Source organism: Bemisia tabaci, chromosome 1 (assembly GCF_918797505.1).
Source record: "Bemisia tabaci chromosome 1, PGI_BMITA_v3".
In the NCBI taxonomy this organism is placed as follows: Eukaryota; Metazoa; Arthropoda; class Insecta; order Hemiptera; family Aleyrodidae; genus Bemisia; species Bemisia tabaci.
The window spans coordinates 48,019,295-48,039,343 of NC_092793.1; the positions used below are offsets into that span (position 1 = coordinate 48,019,295).

Sequence of the window (20,049 nt, forward strand, 5' to 3'; positions counted from 1 at the left end):
TTCGAGTGAAACAAAACGCGCTGTTGCAGGATTACGCGCGAAGAGAGCGTGCGATGCCAGATTCAACCACAAATAAAATATTTTTTCCGAAGTTCACTGTTTAAGAAATGAAGTCGATTTGATTTTTGTTATGAGCTCTGCCGTGCTCAGGAAGAACGCCGCATGAAAATTCGAACGTTCCCAATTGTCTCTAGTTAAATACATTTGTTGGAGAGAAATCAAAATTCTTTGTCCTTGAGATTTCCAAATACATGAATTTGAAGTTGCGAATATGATTCTCTCAAAAATTCAAACGGAAACGTCTTCTCTGTTAGATGTAGGTAGTGTTTCTTTGAGGAAGGGTAGAGTTTCTACACTTCAATCGGCGTTTCTCGACATCACACCTATTAGCCCATCGTTGAAAGCCAATTAAGAGGCTGAAATTTTGAGCGGTTTTCTATGAACACTAAAAAAAGGAGCAATTTATTTTACCGAATGGGATCTGGAGATCTTCAGGAGATCTGGAGATCCTCAGGAGATCTGGAGATCAGGAACTTCAGGTGAAATTGCGAGCAAAATCATCTGAAAAATTGGAGAGAAAATATTCATAAATTAACTAGGAAATTCGTGTTTTATCAAAGGACATTTGGCGACATCTGAAGGCTCATACGGCGTTCTTCCTTAGCACGGCAGAATAGTGAGTGTATCCCTCAGAGGTTCCGATCGATCGAGGAAAAAATCGGCAAAGGCTCCATCGAGCGTGGAACGGTGAGTTTAGCTCACGGTCAGTTTGCCTTCAGTATCCAGTGTAGGCAATACGAGCTCCCACGTGATCGAATAGTGGTATCACTCTCAGGCGTCACGATTGCATTGGGGCAAAAAAGGGTGTAGCGGTGACTTTATCTCATTGCTGGTTTGCCTTCAAATTTTATTGTAGGCAACACGCGTTCCCACGTGGTCGAATAGTGGTATCACTCTCAGATCTCACGATTGCACCAGGGAAAAGTTTGATTCGACTCCGAGCTTGTTTCGGTGAGTTTCGCTAGTGTTGAGGTACTTTTTATGGAGTTGAAAGTTGCAATTCTTCTTCCTTGAAATTACTACCTTTAATCTCAGCTTGCTGAACAGCTGTTAGCAGTTACTTATGCGACAATTGTAAAAACGCGTTTTTCGGTTTAAGATCCTGCAGACTTCTTGTCATATAATATATTGTCTAAAAGAGGGGCTTGGATCACAAGGCGCATAAGTGCAGTTTTTGCTATTTCGGAAAATACGTGTTTGAAGTTTCGACATTACATGGATCCTTATGGTGGAAAGAAAGTTCTAACTAACTTCTCATGCTTAAATATTGGAATTCGGGAGCGATTTTTTCCCAATATATGCATTGGGACTTGTTTTACTTTTAATCATAAATATTTCGATTTTTTCAAGAACTATACTTTATTCATATGAAAATACTCGATGTTATTTCTCAAAACTTCCTGGATTATTCTACTCCGTATGAATAGTATTATGTGAAACTTTCTAGCAGTAGTGTTGCTTGCTTTCCGTGGATGAAATTAAATGGGGTCGGAGATTTTATAATTCCAAAAGTGAGTTACGTGTTTTTGCGGTTTTACCGTTGTGTATATTTTTTTGGAAAAATTTTCACACTCAGAAAGGTTTCAGGGAGATAAAATGTATTTTCATTCCTCGATAGACGCATTTATAGAATATCGCAAGGCAAGTTATGTTAGACATGCTTCTATCTTTTGAGGAAACGAGATATATTTGCGCGTGGAGTTATAGAAAGAGACAGCCCCATACTGACAAAGACGGATAAATAGTAATATAAAAATAAAGTAGAGAAAATAATGGCAACAGGAAGGTGCTTTTGTCACGAGGATTTATAAAAGAAGAGTAAGGCACGTTCCGACTTGAAGTAAACTTGGTTTGAGTCGCGAGCTGGATTTACAGAACCATTTGAAACTCCTAAGATCACCTTAAAACAAGCCATAATTTCATGAATGTTTGACAGAGCACGGGGCCTGCCAACTACTTTCCTGTAAAACGTCAGGCTTAGTTCCTGAAGAAAGCCTCACGAAATCATATTAGACCCCTCAGAGATTCCGGAAAAGAGACAGCGAAAGTACTTCCTTATCTTCGGCGTTATACTATTAAAAATGGGCACTCCCGTTTCCGAGAGGCTGCCAAAATTGTAGACGGCACAGCGTTGTCTTAGATTCCCGAAAAAAATGAGATGAATTAAAATTTCTTAGATTGCTGAAACTCATTTTAATAGCTTTGACTTTGATTTGCATTCTCCAGAACGTTTGAGATTTTTGTGGGTTGTGATATCCATTAAGCAGAATTTTTAAAAATTGAAAATTGATAGCAATAAATTGTGATTAAATAGCGATTCAATAATAGCAAGAAGCAGATTTTTTCAATTGAATCTAGATATAAATACAAAACTGAGTATTTTAATCATAAACTTCTAACCATCATTTCACCGGTTCGGTGTGACAGTTCTTGGCATTTTATATCCCAAAATGTTCATGGAACCTATACTATGATCTGATAATTACTGCATGTCTGGTACATAGTCCACCATGATGAATATTAAGTATTCTGTAACTAAATTACTTTTTCCGGTCACGAAGGGCCGTTACTGATAAAATTGACAATTCAATCAGAAACTTTTTCTGAGAAGTGGTGTTTTTCTCGCGTAGGTACAAGTGGAAAAGGCACCTGACTATCGACTGACGTTAAAAAACTAATAATATTACAATTTTATAATCATACGAATTTGCAATTTATCATTATGATTTTACGAAATACCTCGAAATGCTCCCTCTTACAATCTTACGAATTTCCAAATTTACAACTTTCAATTTTTCAACTATAAAAGTTTACAGCTTTAAATCTTCATAACCTTCCAACTTTACTCTTTTATATTTTTTAAAATTTACAACTGCAAAATTTGAAAATTCAATCCTGGTGAGAGGATTTCCCGAGTTGGCAACGGAGGTGCGGAAAGTGCTCACTGATTTGAGCACGATCGTCTTCATTATTCTAATATATCGTCGTTTCTCTGAAGTAAGGGCGTATATCGGTTTCCGCAAGAGCCCCAGAATGCATGTATTTAAATGTAAAACAAGGTTCACGTGGAACCTGAGATGCTCCCTCACGGCAGAGCTCGGCGTGGCGCGGTGGCCATGGCAGCTGTTCTCAAATAAATTGCACCGGCAGCTCAGCTCTAATGAAATTGGTGACGACTTTTCTTTTAAGCCCCGGCCAGTGCCACCGTGCTGAGAAACAACGCCGTATGAACCTTCAGACGTTGCCAAGTTTCCATCGATAAAAACCGAATTTACCAGACAAATTGTAATTATTTTCCCCCAACACTTTTAGAAAATTTTGCACGCAATTTAATCTAAAATATCTGAAAATTTCAAGGAAAAATATGCATGAATGTCGTCAAAACTACATGTTTGATCAAGGGGAATTTGGAAACTCTCGAATGTTCATACGGCGTTTTTCCTTAGCACAGTAGAGTACTGCACGCGCAAGCATCCCACGAAAATAGAAATATAATACAAATAACCTGGCCCCTTTTCTCCCTCGCTCTCGAACCCCACCTATGGCCTCTACCCGCCCAACACGGAAATATTTTAAAAATATTGCTGAAATATTGTCAAAAACATTTTAACAATATTTTAACAATATCGAAATAATATTGCTGCAATAGTTTGTTGTCCGCCCCCCTGACAATATTGCAGCAATATTGTCAAGGTAATATTGATAATATATTTTAAAAATATTTACTTGCGATGAGGTTATCATATTCCATATCCGTGTGCGCGCACTCTAGGAGACGTCTTTGGTACTAATTTTCTTTCTAATGTACACATGCGTCCAGGTTGTGGATCGTAGAGTTGTTACTGACCTTAAAATCCGCGCCGTCCTAGTCGGGATTAGAACCCACGCCTCGGGGTGGAGTTGATATCCGAAGTCCAGTACTTTACCACCAGACCAGCCAGGCTTGATGTAGATGGGCCCGTAAATTCAATCTCTTAACTATCGCAGGCCTCTGAGTCCGTAATATGTTTGTTTATTGACGGATTCTTATAATATTTTACCAGAATTTATTATTTATTATTTATTTATTATTTTTTATTTCATCCTGTAATTTGTGTTTCAAATTCTTTATTAATTGTACTCAACATATTCCTATTCATGTATTACAAATTTTCGTTTTTTTTAACTCTCTCTCATTTTTTTCTTTACCAAATTACTGTTTTTTATAATTGCGTCTTTTTCCAGTTTTAATTATTTGAGCTTTTTCCTAGTTTGAATTTATGTCGATGTATTTATGTTATGTTATTTATTTTTTTCCCTTCTTTTTGTCTTTTCTTCCCCCCCCCCCTTTCTTTTTTCTAGCGATTGATTTTAGTAAGTTCCGCAAAATAATTGGTAAACAGAGCAAAACCATACGCTAATTTGGCAAACATTTTGAAAATCTAGCAAAAATTTTAGCCATAATAGCATAAACTAGTAATGTTAATTTCGCAAAAGTATAGTTTGCCATTTTCGCACAATAAAATTACCACTTTTGCAAATTGTTTTGTCGTTCTCGCCACGAGGGTGGGCATTTTAGCAAAAAAAGCAAATTGCAGAAATCGCAAACCATTTTTTGCCATTTTAGCAATTAATTTTTAAATATTACAAAAATATTTATAAAATATTTTTAACATAATATTAAACAAATATTTTTAAACTAATATTTCTAAAATAATTTTAAAATATTTTGTAAATATATTTTACAAACTGTTTTAAAAGTAATTACATAAATATATTTTGTAAATATATTTAAAACATTTTTATAAATATATTGTTACAATATTGTCATGAAATATTTTAGCAATATTGTCAACATATTTCTGCAGTGTATTTAAGGAAATATTTACATGACAATATTGTTTCAATATTGACAATATTGCTGCAATATTGCTGCAATATTTCGTGTTGGGCGGGTAATCGCTTTTGTCACTTAATGATCCTTCCCGGATATATACATCCTTCCCTCTACCTCCCGCAATGTAGGCTAGTGAATGTGGGAACTTAAATTGTTCAGACAGGAAAAAATCGGTTTTGATATCATCTCAATGGTGACCGCTTTCTAATCTTATCGGACAATATTAAAAAGAGCTAAGTCCTTTTTTTGTGTGTACGTTCGTGTCGATTTGCATTCTCATTGGTCCTTTCATTAACCAATCAAAAAACCTCATTGAAAATCCTCGGGAAATCTAAATGAAATCTTCGACATAGCATTCGTTATAAAACAGGATACACGCGGATAAAAAGGGGATGTATTGATATTAATCAGAATAAAAGGGAGGAATTTTAAGAAAAGGGAAATAATCGCAGTGTGAAACGGGATAGAAATTGATAAAACAGGATATGTTGGGATGAAATAGGATAGATAGGGATAAAATACTTTCAAATATTTTAAATCAATTTAATGATGCTAAAAGCTTGAAATTGATCGCTTCTAAAGCTTGCAATAGTGCCGACAAACTGATTGTGAGTCATATAGACAACATGGCTCACGTAAGAATCGGGGTGCGCCTTTACGTCACGATAGCGACGTTACTGTTTCCCCAGTGGAAAACCAATGGTACGTACTTTATTTCTAAACAGAGCCAGAAATTGTAGTTCCGAATTCCAAAATGTAGTCCATATATGCCATTAGTTTCCCTATGCAGATAGGTGTTTTTATGTATGAGCCTGATATTGTAGTTCCTTTCCGAGCGCCACAGAGCTATCTGAATGAGGCTAACTTCGGAGCATAGTTTATTCTATGAAATATTGCAACCGTCTTTTACTTCTTGGGGTTATTTCCATTTATATCATTTTTCGTGACCCCCTTGTCCCTCCTCCCCTCCTCGCACGCGCTGAAAAATATAGTTCAGAGTGAAATTATCGCTTCCATCCGATGACAGGCTCTCTTTGTTGGGGTTTCTAGGAAGCACAATTTGGGATATGTTTGGACCACTAGTCATTATCTCGTTGGGGGAGACATGAAGTGGGAGGTATTCCAATTGTGGAGTGAGGAAGGGCAGGCGGTACATTTTTTTAATGACTTCAGTGAGACACGGGCATAAATAATAGTTTAAATTTGGGATCGTTTACGGGGATAGGACCTTAGGCCGGGAAACTCAAAATTAAGGGATTGGTATCACTGTTTCAAGAGTAGGATATTATATTGCGCTCAGCAGTGTCAGATTAAAATAGAACTATTTGAAGTTTGTAGCCTGACAAATGTTTTTTTCAAAAATGAAAGATTTAAACTTTTTAAATACCATTTTTAAGACTTAACAATATTGAATGTACACGCAACTTTACGAACTCTGTCAAGAAGAAGATGCATTGCAAACTAAGGACCTGTTTGTGGGACACTAAAGGTAACTGCAATTTTTCCCCCAGCTTAAAGAATCTGGTCCTCCTCAGGGCCGGATTTACTTAATTGCCGCCCATGGGCCGCCTTTATTTTGCCGCCCCTTTCTCATTCGTTTTGAAACTTCAATGAAAACCATCAAGTGAACGTGCCGGAGGAGGAGGGGTGCATGAGACGCGTTTACTCGTGTTGGACATATTTTTTGCGAAAGCCCTGTCAACACTATACTAGCAAAAGTTCACGGAACTTGGCTTGGCGCGAAAATTAAGTTCCGTAAACGTATCTCTGTGTGGATAAAGCTTTCCATTTGTATGAAATGAACGAAAAAATTGTGAAAGAACAAACATAAATGTGGTTTAATAATTTTAACTTCCGCCGCTGCGCCACGCTGACCGCACTGTGTTTGACGCAATGCGTGAAGTATTCCTACAGTCTTTTATGTGTTAAATGCGTTTCACGCCGACCACTGCTGCACGCATTGTGTTTGACGCAATGCGTAAAGTATTCATGCTGTCTTGTAGGCGCTATGCGTCTCACGTCGCCCGCTGCTGACCGCAGCGACCGCACTGTCTTTAACGCAATGCGTGAAGTATTCATGCAGTCTTGTAGGCGCTAATATGTGTTACATGCCGACCGCCGCGCCGCGCCGAGGGTTTCTCCTTTTCATCTCAAGTTCTCGTCATCATTGCTCTCTGCGCCGTACTGTTTCAGGCCAAATTCCGTGTTCGGTTTCTTTCTTAGTTGTAACTCGACTAATTAAAGGTGCTGTCTATTGCATCACAGAGAGACGACAAAATTAGAGATATACTCTCAGAAAACGAGAGATTTTGTCACCTTTTTTCGTTCGTAATTTTTTTTCTGAATCCGATTTTTCTTTATAGCTACATTTAAAAAAATTACAAAATTTGCCGCCATGGGCCGCGGCCCATGTGGCCACCCCCTAAATCCGGCCCTGGTCCTCCTGGTTTGACTTCCCCGGGTGGTCAGGAGTATGAAAATACTTTTCAAACTGTATTTTTACTTTAAAAGCGCTTGATAGAAATTTGCAACTTTGATAACGAAAATCTCAGTTTTTTCAGTCAATTTTCTCAGAAATCGTTTTACCGTTAAATGAGCTTTTGAAAGCACTTATACTTCGGAAAGCTCATAAAAATGTCGCGAATTAAATTGAACGGCTCTTGACGATGATCAAAGTTGTCAACACGCCTTTATATTATGTGATTCAAAAAATTAAAAATATATGAAAGAAAAGAACGAATGCTCGATGCTTACGGTACATCCGCTGATCGGCGCAGTGCGGGTCAGTCTGAGTCATCGACCAGGACTGTTGGTCGTATTTCTGCCGAACGGAACTATGTGCATTACGACGTGAGCCCTGTTATGTATATATCCTAATGGGTCTCAGGGCTCATGTCTTAAAGCACATAGTTCTGTTTGGCAGAAATGCGTCCAGTTATGGATAAACATTAGTTAAAAAAGGGCATGAACCTGTTTTAAAAACGGCAGATACAACACGAAATCTCCTCTTCACCGTTCGGAGATCCGCGCAGTTGCGTCTTGAATCGGTAAAGAGCCATCACCCTGAAGATTATGCGGAAATTTCGATCGCAAAAAAGAGACAACTTTTAGGATCCGAAAAAATGTTGCAGATGCTCTGCGAGAATCCAAAGAACGCCACCAAGAGAGGCACGAGTCGCCCTGTTGCCTGTTCCAGTGGTAAAGTCATTTATACAGAATTTGCATGGAATTTGGGTCAAACGGCATTTCATTGAGTTTTCAATTATCAATGGATTAAAAAAATCAAAATTATTCATGAAGTGATTATTTCATTAGTTTTGATTTTACTAGTTTGCGAAATTGTTTATTCTTTTTTGTCAAGTTTCCTCACAACTTCCCCTTGGCCAACATGATCACTGGTAGCTACCAAAAAATAGCCATTTTATCCATTTATCTTTGTGAGTTTTCATTCGCAAAAATCTGACCATTCGGCTGTGTCTATAGTATGTAAAAGACCTATTTAAGTAGCAGAGGTTGCTCGTTCTTCTGGATAAATTAAATTTGAAAGTGAATATTGCATTTCATTTTGAAAATAGGAACAACTAATTGAATCAGTGAGTTCGAAAATACACCAACTCGGTAACTCGAAATTGCTCAATTTTCATAACAGACGGTCAATTTTTATAAAAGTCATTGAAGTTAGCCTTGAACCTTTAAAATGCCCTTCAGTGCTTGTCTTCCGACACCAAAAATATCGTAATTACACTAATTTCTTCATTTACAGTTCGGTTTCGTGTGTCTCTTGATTCTTTTCATCTTTCCGAGTTGGTGTGTTTTCGTTCTCACTGATTCAATTCACGCTCATCTACAAAAGCACCTACCTCCTTTGGGAAACTAATAACACGTACGTTGATTATGGAATGAGCCAAAAATTGTAGTCGTATAGTACTCGTATGGAAGAAGAAGAGCCTAAGTGCACAGAGGAACATGTTCTAAGAGAGCCATTCTTGGTCGAGTCGGATATAAAATGGACAGCATTTTGCAATCAAGAACTATAATTTCCGGCTCATTCGTAAAAACACTTATGTGCATAGGGTAATTAATTGCACATACGTTATTCTTAAACTAAGCCACAATTTGGAGTTCCTAATGCATAATTTAGTCCGAAGGTAAGGTATAGTTCGATTTTTGTGCGCGAGTCGAAATTTGACAACCTCGCTCGATTCCGGGCGGTGAGGTGGTAATACGATGCAGGATTCGGAAGAATTGATTCGTTGACAGGTTGGGGGATTTTTTTTTTGATTAATGATGAGCTCAACGTACGCCGCAGTGCGTCGCGACGCTTCAGTGTCGGGGCAGGGGGGAGGGTCCAGTGTCCACCGCGCCGTCTAGACGACCGCGGGTGAGGAGGGGGGGGGGAGCAGAAAAGCGACGAAATGTCGCGCAGAGATACGCCAACTATGAAAATGTCGCAAAAATATTTTCTGGAGGTTTTTTTTTCAGATTAGGGAAGCAATTTTTCCACCCTACCTTTTAATGGGTTTGTAGGGTGAATTTTTAAAGTTTTGAATTTTGGAATTCTGAGATTTTTCTTTTGGAGTAAGTCTTTCGTTTTGTGTTATTTTCCCCAGGTCATAGGTGTATTAGCACTGACGTATGATTTATATGCATCGATTAGGTATGAAAAATCTTTTTTTTTCTTTTTTGAACGATTCTTTTGAATTAGGCTTGAATGCTATCGTCCTTTTGGCTAAAAAGTTAAATCCTGCCAAGATTTTATACTTAATCGATGCGATATATATAGTATGCCAGTTTGACCACACCTGGAACCCAGGGCTAATCTCCTTACTTAAAAGTTTTCGGTGTGCAAATAAAATTTTAAAAAATTTAATTTTTTATTTCAAAGTATGAGGTTACATTATACTAATCGGTGGCATCGCATTCGCAATGCTGCCGTGCTAGGGAAGAACGCCATACGAACATCCGAGAGTTGCCAAATTTCCCCTCTTCAAATGTTAATTTTTTAGACAAATATTGAATATTTCTACCAGGAATTCTCTGATAATTTAGATCACATTGCGAAGAAAATTTTCTGAAATATTGTCACAAGTTATCCTAAAAATTCGTATTTTACCAAAAGAAATTTGGCATCGCACGAAGGTTCATACGCCATTCTTCCTTAGCACGGCAGACTGGTGGTCGTTCCTAATAGCAAAACAAGTCGACTTCATCAGGAATCCAACCCCGGGCTGAAACCTCATCCATTCCTTCAGTTCTTCGGAGGAGATTATGACTCACTCTTGATGAGCTCGAGCGACTCACCGTTTATTCCCACCGCCACCGCCGCCCTCACCACTCACCAGGTGGCGCTAGAATAAGCCATTCATCTCCGTGTGACGTCACTTCACGGGTTCCCCACCGACTCGTCACCCCCGGCGATTCATTCCGTGACCTTGGGCTCCGGAATGTAGGGCAACCGCCCGCCATGACGTCGCTCCTCTGACGGAAGGGCGTATCTCCATCTTTACATGAGCCCTGAAAAGCACGGTGTTATATAGACAACAGGGCTCAAGTGGAAATTAAGATACGCTCTTTTATCGTAAGGGCATCGATGACTCGTCGCAAGTTGCAATAACGCTGCGGCTGCAGCGGCGCACAGTAGATCGAGTCAATGGAAGAAGTCGGACATGGAATTTTTGACAAAAATTGTAAAATTTCTCGTTTATCTCATCATAATTTTAATTTTAAGGGGTGCTTTTTACAGAAAATTACACGCGAAAACCAATGAAAATACTTTTAGAACATCAAAATTTCATATTAATGAAGATGTATGTTTTTAAAGTTTTTATATCATGTCCGACCTCTCCCATTGACTCGATCCACAGTGCGTCGGGGCATGGAGGAAGCAGGTGGCATTCAGGTACCTACTAACTTTGTTTGAAGCGCGAGTAAGTCCGTCGCGCAAGTTGCGATTTGTACAGCGGGGTTTTTTAAACGATAAAAAATGTAAACTTTGCAAGGCTGCATTATCTGCAAGATTTGATCTCAAGTTCAAACTGAAACGTGAGGCTTCTCTCGTCGTAAGGTTTCATTTTAGTCAAAAATCGACGGAATCCCACGGTTTTTAGAGAGGAAGCCAAAAACGGCCTTATGGAGCCTATTCACTATTCGTTTTTATATTCATTGTTTGTTTTATTTCTATGCTTCTAGAGTTGACTCATGGTGTGTAAGAGGGTAATCGTCTGAAACTTTTTTCCTTCGTTACGAACTCACGAGACAAAGTGGGCACTAGAACTTGGAGCGGGGGAACGTTGCAATTGTGTAAAATGGATTCGCCTTCATCTGAGAGGGTAGGCAGAAGAAGTTACCAAGAGCATTAATAGTGGTATCCGTCCGTATAATCAAACTGTGATATTCTGATACAAAAGTTTAAAGCGCAAGAATTTTTTTTTTTTTTTTTTTTTTTTTTTTTTTTTTTTTAGGGACTAAACTTCTCATTACCATCTCCTTATTGGAACGTAAATCAATTGAACCAAACAAATTTGTCGGTCTGAAAAAAAAATAATTTGTCATCAAAGACCGCACCAGGATCACATTTTTGAGGAGCAGATATCCACATACTTAACTTTTGCGTATTCTTCAGCAGAGTGCAATATACAAAATTATGAAGTATTTTAACATTGTGAGACATTTATGATACGACTTTTTTTTTTTTAAAATTCACGGAAGGTTCCCAGAAATCCGCAGTTTTGTAGCCATTGGCATACCATTCAACGACAATATTATAGGAGTTCTGAGTCATAATGTTGTATTTTTTAATGTATGTGGAAACGCACATACGTCGCAATTAAGAAACACGGTTTTGGAGATTATACATTTACATTTTGGATACCCGAACGCGGTACGAACACTCATCATTCAGCGGCCAGCAATGCGGCCGCACAGCTTTATCAATGCCCCACTCCCCTCTCCCGGGAGGGCCCCAGATAAATAACGCGGTGCCATTACCGAATATACGAAGGAGGCTGGCAATTTAAAGGCGAAATTTACCAATAAATAGAGTCCATGCGATATGAGTGTACCCCGCGGTCACTCGGGGAGCACTGCCGTTCTAAGGAAGAACGCCACATGATCATTCGAGGGTTGCCAAATTTCCTTCGATAAAATGTTTATTTTTGAGGAAAATTATGAATATTCTCCCTCGGGATTTTCAGAAGTTTTAGAGCAAATCACAAACAAAATTATCTGAAAAAATTGGTAGACGAATATTCAAAAATTTTCCTGAAAATTAGTGATTTGCTGAGGAAAATTTGGCAACGCCTGAAGGCCCATACGGCGTTTTTCCTTAGCACGGCAGAACAGTACCGAGCCAGCGGATCCCGGTGTCGCACAGTGGAACAGGTTTTCAGGACAAGCGAGACGTTACATTTTTAATTATAACTGCAAAATATTGACATTTATTTCGCTACAATTTTAATTTTAATGAGTGCTCCAATCAGGAATCCATACAAGAGACCCAATGGGATCAATTTTAAACATTTATGCTGTGTATAAATAAAGATTGTAATTTTTCAGTATCGTGTCTAGTCCCTTTCAATGAATAGCTCAACTGTGCGTCGGGGTGAGGGGGGAGGAGGAGGGATGAGGGGGTGAAGGGGGGGGGGGTGACCCCGTGCGAGGCGGGTAAATTAACCTGTCCGAACTGTCACGGAACCTAATTCGGCATCGCATCGGCGGTATGATTTCTTGCAGCTAACCTAAACGAGTGCGGCTCTCGGCGAACGAACGCCGAGCTAATTATTAGTGGTTCGAGCGTTTCTTTTTGTTTCGTGAGTGACATGAGTTGGTACGCACGAGCGGGCCCTTTACAGTGTGCGTCTACATATTGAATGAACTCCGCGCAGCGTAGTCAAATTGCAATTGAGGAGCTTTCCGGAAAAGGGGCACAAAGCAAAAAATTGCGTTTGAAAAAAATGAATTTTAAGTTTCCATTCTTACTTCCTGGCCACTGATGGTAACTTACATCGCAGCTTGGACTTCCGATTGAGAACGTAAGTCACAATCAGTGGCCATAGAATAATGATGGAAGTTCCAAATGCATTTTTCTCCAACGCGATTTTTTTCTATGTGCCCTTTTTCTGGAAAGCTCCTCCATTGCGTCCTACAGTCAACTGCTGTTTCGTGGAGTTGTCATTTTAACCAAATATAAGTTGGGGGCGGGGGAGGGGGGAGTTGGGACGATTTGCTTGGAGGGTGGCAAAACTTCATCAAATCTATTAAAAAAATTAATCTAGAATACCTTAAAACTGATCATGTTTTACCAAAATTGCATTGTAAGAAGCTCAAATGAAGAATGGGGTTTCAAAACTTAGGAGACACCATCAGGTGCTGCTAGGATTGTGCAATTGTATTATTTCTCTACCAATGGAGACACGTTATGCTAAGCCTAACAATTTTTGTCCCTAAAGTTGGAGCCAATATTTTCAGAAAATCTAAAAAAAAAAGATTATTTTATGAAGAAGAACGCTCCTAACTACACCTTATGGCGCAACGAACTGACTAGAAATCTATTAAAAAAATTAATCTAGAATACCTTAAAACTGATCATGTTTTACCAAAATTGCATTGTAAGAAGCTCAAATGAAGAATGGAGTTTCAAAACTTAGGAGACACCATCAGGTGCTGCTAGGATTGTGCAATTGTATTATTTCTCTACCAATGGAGACACGTTATGCTAAGCCTAACAATTTTTGTCCCTAAAGTTGGAGCCAATATTTTCAGAAAATCTAAAAAAAAAAGATTATTTTATGAAGAAGAACGCTCCTAACTACACCTTATGGCGCAACGAACTGACTAGAAATCTATTAAAAAAATGCATCTAAAATACCTTAAAACTGATCACGTTTCACCAAAATTGCATTGTAAGTAGCTCAAATGAAGAATGGAGATTCAAAACCTAGGAGACACCATCAGGTGCTGCTAGGATTGTGCAATAGTATTTCTCTACCAATGGAGACACGTTATGCTAAGCCTAACAATTTTTGTCCCTAAAGTTGGAGCCAATATTTTCAGAAAATCTAAAAAAAAAAGATTATTTTATGAAGAAGAACGCTCCTAACTACACCTTATGGCGCAACGAACTGACTAGGTAACATGTCAGGATTTGAATTTATACTCTTCAAATTCATAATGCGAAAGAGAGGGCGGGTAGCAAGTGCCCTTCTTAAACGACACCCTCACCGCTTATCCAAAAATATTTGGGAGCAGTGAATCATCATTTGTGACTGTCGATGGGAGAAGGGACCTTATTCCACCAAAAACTCAGACTTGAGTTATTGAAACTGGGACGCAGAGAGTGATCTATAAAAATATTTTGGGACCGAAAAAATCACATGAAATTTCGAGCAATGAAGATGACTGGTCCCACTTCAAAAAGTAATTTGAAGAAGAAAATGTGCACCGTCGTATGATGCGGTGAGCATTGTTCACTACTAGCTTGGATCTGGGATCTTAAACCTGTGAAGGGTAGATCGGTAACTCAATAAGCTCAACAAGGTGTCGATAACCTGATGATTTGACAACATTGAAGAAATCCCAGTTACAACCGACGCATGCTTCGCACTGTAATTATACCTCGTCCGAAAAGTTGTGTTTTAGTTTTTCCCTTTTATTCGTATTAATTTCCGTAATTAAAGTCTTACCGGCCCAGTTGGTAGACGCCCGTTGAGCGTTGACGCAATCAAATATGCTCGTTTCATAGCGTGGCTATCATTTGCTACTCAAACAATCCCTCATTTTTTGGGGGTTTACTCCCGTCACTGTTCTAGTCCGAGACGTATTGGTTGAGGTGATGGTATTTAAAACGAATATATTTAAAGCAAAAGGGACTATCTCCACTGAAACCTGGGCCCTGAGACTCGTATCCGAATACACGTGGACGACAGGGCCCATATCAAAATGGAGATGGTTCCGTTTGATTTAAGTACGTCCTAATGACATGCTCAGGATCGATTTCCTCGACTCTGCAATTAAAGTTGGTTACTTTCGATTAGCTGCACGTTTTTGGAAGGAAAGAAACATGTTTACCAGAGGCTACAAACCGTTTTCAACTTTTGATTACCGTCCATGCGCACGTCCCTTGTTAAAAATACAACGAATCATTATTTGAGTCATACTGCAGGTAGCTTAGATTGGGCAACTTTTGTATCTCTTAAGAATAACCTGATTGTTCCTGGAACGGAAATGGATACTGCAGTTAGTATTCATTTTGACGCTATTTTATTAATCTGCCTTGAAACGCAAACTTCATTTCAATCAATTTTAATTGAAACCAAAAATAATAATGACGTTAATGAATATCAAATTTCACGACTGCCATGATTCAGGGACTGTCAAATTTTAAGGCCAGTAGGATGAAAATCAACATTAAAAATCATGAATTTACGTAGAAATACAAATTCTGAAAAAAACATTCCTGGGCAATCATTTTTAATTTAGACTGAAGAAAATTGAGTATCTAGTAAAGATGTGGAGTGTGCTGTCATGTGTAGGAAAATTCCAAAATCATTATGTTTCCTAATTGAAAACCATTCGGAAAAAGGCACTTACATGCGCATCTTACGCTGCTAAAACTGTACAGCTTTATTTGATGCGGTTTTTTGCTCTCGGAAGCTTTTATTTTTACATGCTTATCGTCATAAAATATTCTAATTTTCTAATAATTCTGAGGTAATGTTTCTGATCATGTTTTGCAAAATCAAGAGACTTCATATTTGAGTAACAGAACGGGGAAGTTGCATAATCTTAGTAACATTGGATGGACACGTGCCTCTTTCAGAGTGAGTTCAAAAAAAGAGATCATAGAAAATTTTCGGAAAACGCTATGATAATTTCACAGAATTTCTAATACTCATTACAAATTAAATCAATTTAAGTTTTTCAGCAAATCTTGCTAGGAATAATCGTTAAGTAATAAATAAAAAAATGCGTATTAAAAAACGGGGTTTTATGAACGACTAATGCACGTACTGAGCAACGCAATGAGTTATGTGGGCCAAAAGAAGTAAAACATAAAAAAAACATATGCTCAGCTCTTGCGAGAATAATTCGTTTCAAAGGTTTTACTCCCGTGGTGAAGCACGCCAAGTAAAAAACTGCTCAAGGCGCATTTGTCAGCCAATCTATTGCAATGTCACAGATAAAGTACAACTAAAATCTTAATTTACATAATGTTGATAAGCTCAAATCCTATTTAGACAACGTGCTTCTGATTGTGAATTCGTGTCTCCTCTATCAAATTCAAAAGTTCATTCTGCATTGAAGGAAAAAATGTGTGTCACCTAGCAGCGAGGCGTGAATCATTCGGTCATTTGTATTTTCCCATTTGAAGCTATGATACAGAATCTATTATTAAAGTGCTCATTGCGAACAGCCCGATAATCGATCCTTGTCATATGTTTAAATGGCTCATCAATCGATTCTCCGCAAACCACGACAGGCCACCTACAAGCAAATGCAGTTTTGACAGGCGGCAGACGAGAACAAATAAGATTAGAACTTATCACCGTCAGTCGTTTTGGACGGTGTAAAAAAGTCGCCAAAATCATACACTGGCTTGGAAAGAGGTGTCCCTTTTCTGGTTATAACTGGTTTAGGAGATATCATGAGCGTAGAAGAATCAGCCTTCCACAATCGGAAAACACATGAGATAGACACAGAACTACACCTGTAGAACAGGGCCGGATTAAGGGGGTGGCCACATGGGCCGCAGCCCATGGCGGCAAATCTATAGGGGGCGGCAAATTTTGCAAATTTTTTAAATGTAGGTATAAAAAAATCGGATTTAGAAAAGAAAATTACAAACGAGAGAGGGCAACAAAATCTCTCATTTCCTGAGAGTATAATAATTTCTAATTTTGTCGTCTTTCAGAGATACAAGAGACAGCACCTTTAATTATTCTAGTTAAGATACAAACCAAATAGTTAAAACACGCAATTTGGTCCAGAACGGCGCGACTGAGAGAGAAATAGAGTCCTGACGAGGACTTGAGATGAAAAGGAAAAGCCCTCGGCGCGGCGATCGGCATGTAACACATATTAGCGCCCACAAGACTGCGTGAATACTTCACGCATTGCGTCAAACACAGTGCGTTCAGCAGCGGTCGGCGTGAAACTCACAGCGCCTACAAGACTGTCGGAATACTTCACGCATTGCGCCAAACACGGTGCAGTCAGCGCGGCGCGGCGCGGCGGCGGAAGTTAAAATCATTAATCCACATTTATGTTTGTTCTTTCATAATTTTTTGGTTCATTTCTTATGAATAGAAGGCCTTGTCCACACAGAGATAGGTTTACGAAACTTAACTTTCGCACAAAGTTCCGTGAACTTTTGCTAGTAGTGTTGACAGGGCTTTCGAAAAAAATGTCTCCAACACGAGTAAACGCGTCTTATGCACCCCTCCCCGCTGGCACGTTCATTTGATGGTTTTTATTGATGTTTCAAAACTAATCAGAAGGGGGTGGCAAAATACAGGCCGCCCATGGGCGGCAAGTAGGTAAATCCGGCCCTGCTGTAGAACATGAATACAGCCAGAAAATGTTTGTATTTTTACAGGGTTTTGTTTGGGATTTTAAGAACTTGGAAAAAATTACTGACTTGTTTTCTCCAGTCCCTGAAATGAAGAGCAATTTTCATTGTTAACTATTTAAATTCAATAAGTCAGCTCCACTGGTCATGAACATCGCGTTTTGATGGTTGAAGCGGATTCACACTAAATTGTGAGATCCATCTGAACGCCAAGTTTCTTTTACAAGATTAACGGTGACTAAGGGTTTTCGCCAATGGCCGCTCCGAAGCCCAACCCACGGGAATTTGTGTCACTGCTAATCAGATGAGAATTATTGAGAATGAAGAGACGGAATTCCGCAAAAGTATTGAAAGCACAATGGTTTTTGATTAGAGGAGGGTTGAAAAATTGGACTACATTTTCTGAGAAGTAACTAAAGCAAATATTTTAGGCTCTCTTCATACGTGGCTGACGTCATATGCCTTGTTGCTGCATATTGGACGTGAAAACTCGGTGTTCGGACGGATCTCATTAAATTTTACTAATCTTGAAGCTTAATCATCAAAATACTATTATGTGCCTTGCAGAACCCCATCTCATCGATAGAAAATTTATATATTTATATCAAGTCGCTTTAACAACGCACTCTGGCGTTCTACGACACCCAAACGCCACACATCCCTGTCTTCCCAGAGGTTATCGGGCAACCGACACCGAGATCTCCGGATCTCTTCGTCAACGCCCTGCCGCCAACCCTTTACGAGACGTCCCCGTCGCCTCTTCCCAGAATGAATCCATGAAAAATTTTTGGTGCCGAAATACAAGCATTTAAGGACATTTCAAAGGTCCAAGTTGGAACAGATTGATCTTCCCGTTTCGGTAGAACATTTCTCAATGATAAATGGACGAAGTAAAGGCATTCAGGTTTCTTCACGGAGAGAAACACCATGAGCGATCTTAAGAGCGGGCGATGGCGCGTACCGCGTTTCGGATGCCCACTCTCTTTCACGGATGCTCGCGGGCGCATTGAAAACGGGCAATCGAACAATCCGAACATGTAAAAGCAATCAATCGGAGTTGAACACTTGAACGGGCCAGTATGTGGCGCTCCACGGACAAGCCTTCGAACTTCTAAAATGCAGGCGTGCTCGGACATTGTAGAGTAAAGTGCTCTGTGCACTCGCACGTGTGCCGAATCGACCGCGATCATGAGCGCTTCTCAACGGAGTGATTCGGGAATCCGGTGTAATAGCGCGAGATCGTGTAACGCTGGGTGCTGCGGATGAAGAAGGTGCAGCGAACAACATTCCTCCTGCACCGAAACCGAGTTCTCGCCTTCAAGACCTCCTTGCCAAGTTGCGAATCAATCGAGGAATGAGACATTTGGAAGAGGAAACACAATAATGATGACTGGGGGGCTCCGCCGGTGGCCAGACACTTTACCCAATTTTGTTTGGTCCAACAATTGTTTGGTCTGTTGCTGAAATTTGTCCAATAAAATTTTGGACCGATAGTTTTTTAACCAATAGTTAACTTAGTCCACGTTAGTTTTTGGTCCAAGGTAATATTTATTTTGTGGGAAAAATTAAATTCATACTTTTACATGCTGTCTGTTCATGATGTGGCTAATCATCGCCGCTTTCCGAGTCTGTCCGAGTCTCATCCGCCCTTTGCTTGAGATTGTTAGCAATCGCCCGCAAGTAAGTACGGACATTGTTTTGCTGCTTGTATTCTTCGTAATTTCCAACTATCGTCTCAACGCGTCCAGCATGTCATATGTTTCCATCAGATCTTCCAGAGGAATGAAAGGAAGAACCATAAGATATCTCACTTGATTACGTATAGTTGGGTCCTCTAGGTCGAAGAAGGGTATTCTGAGACCTCGGTTCACTGCGTTCTTAAAAATGTTCTGAGTAAAATGAAAGAGGCATCCACGAATTGATATTCCATCAAATGATCCACGAAGTGCATTCAGATTCGCTAATTCGAAGTCGCTCATGGAAATTTGGGGATTTAGTGTTAATTGAAAATCTTCGGCAAGGAGCCGTAGTTGTCGGTAAATTTCTCTGTAAGTTTCTTCATCTTTTTGCTGTGTAAGACAGAATACAACAGGGAAAACAAAGTTCATGAAAATGGCATGAACAGTAAATAATTGCGCAAATTGATTCGGAGTTGTTTTGAAGGTGCCATCGGTGAAAATGGTTGGACTGTTACACAACATATTAAGGTTCCTTTCAGTGGAAAAAATAAGTATCCGTCGAGGCTGGTTCCTACCAGAATCATGAAGCAAGAATGGTCCCCCTCCGAGAGTTCGTGTGTAGGAGTTTTCCACACGAATTTCTTGCAAAGTTGCAGGTACAGGAGGCCGATGTGTATTCTGGACCCGATTAAGTGTTCTCCGCAAAGTATTTCTTTCCGGCAACGTCATTAAAACCTCTTCATTATTTACTTTTCCAGCTTCACTACGCACTAAGTTTAAGGGAGGCTCAGTTGGGTTTTCTGCTGCTCGTTTTTTCATGCGATCTACTACTTTCCTTCTTGCAATTTCAACGTGATCTGGAGGATGCA

The 20,049-nt window shown here is 39.4% G+C and overlaps 1 protein-coding gene and 1 long non-coding RNA gene across 5 annotated transcripts in view; one reads left to right on the plus strand and one right to left on the minus strand.

Annotated features, from left to right (window-relative positions):
- The window catches only part of LOC109038883 (uncharacterized), a 31,450-nt gene extending 15,299 nt beyond the window's left edge, over window positions 1-16,151 (minus strand). Inside the window, exons 1-2 of one of the 3 annotated variants that reach the window (XR_011900189.1) lie at window positions 15,944-16,151; window positions 14,617-14,937 (exon numbers count right to left, since the gene is read on the minus strand). This is a non-coding gene — a long non-coding RNA (uncharacterized lncRNA). The remainder of the gene's footprint in view (window positions 1-14,616; window positions 14,938-15,943) is intronic. The other 2 variants (XR_011900190.1, XR_011900188.1) reach the window with 2 other exon arrangements.
- Window positions 1-20,049, plus strand: part of Ca-beta (Calcium channel protein beta subunit) — a 328,761-nt gene that overhangs the window by 149,417 nt on the left and 159,295 nt on the right. The window lies entirely within an intron of this gene.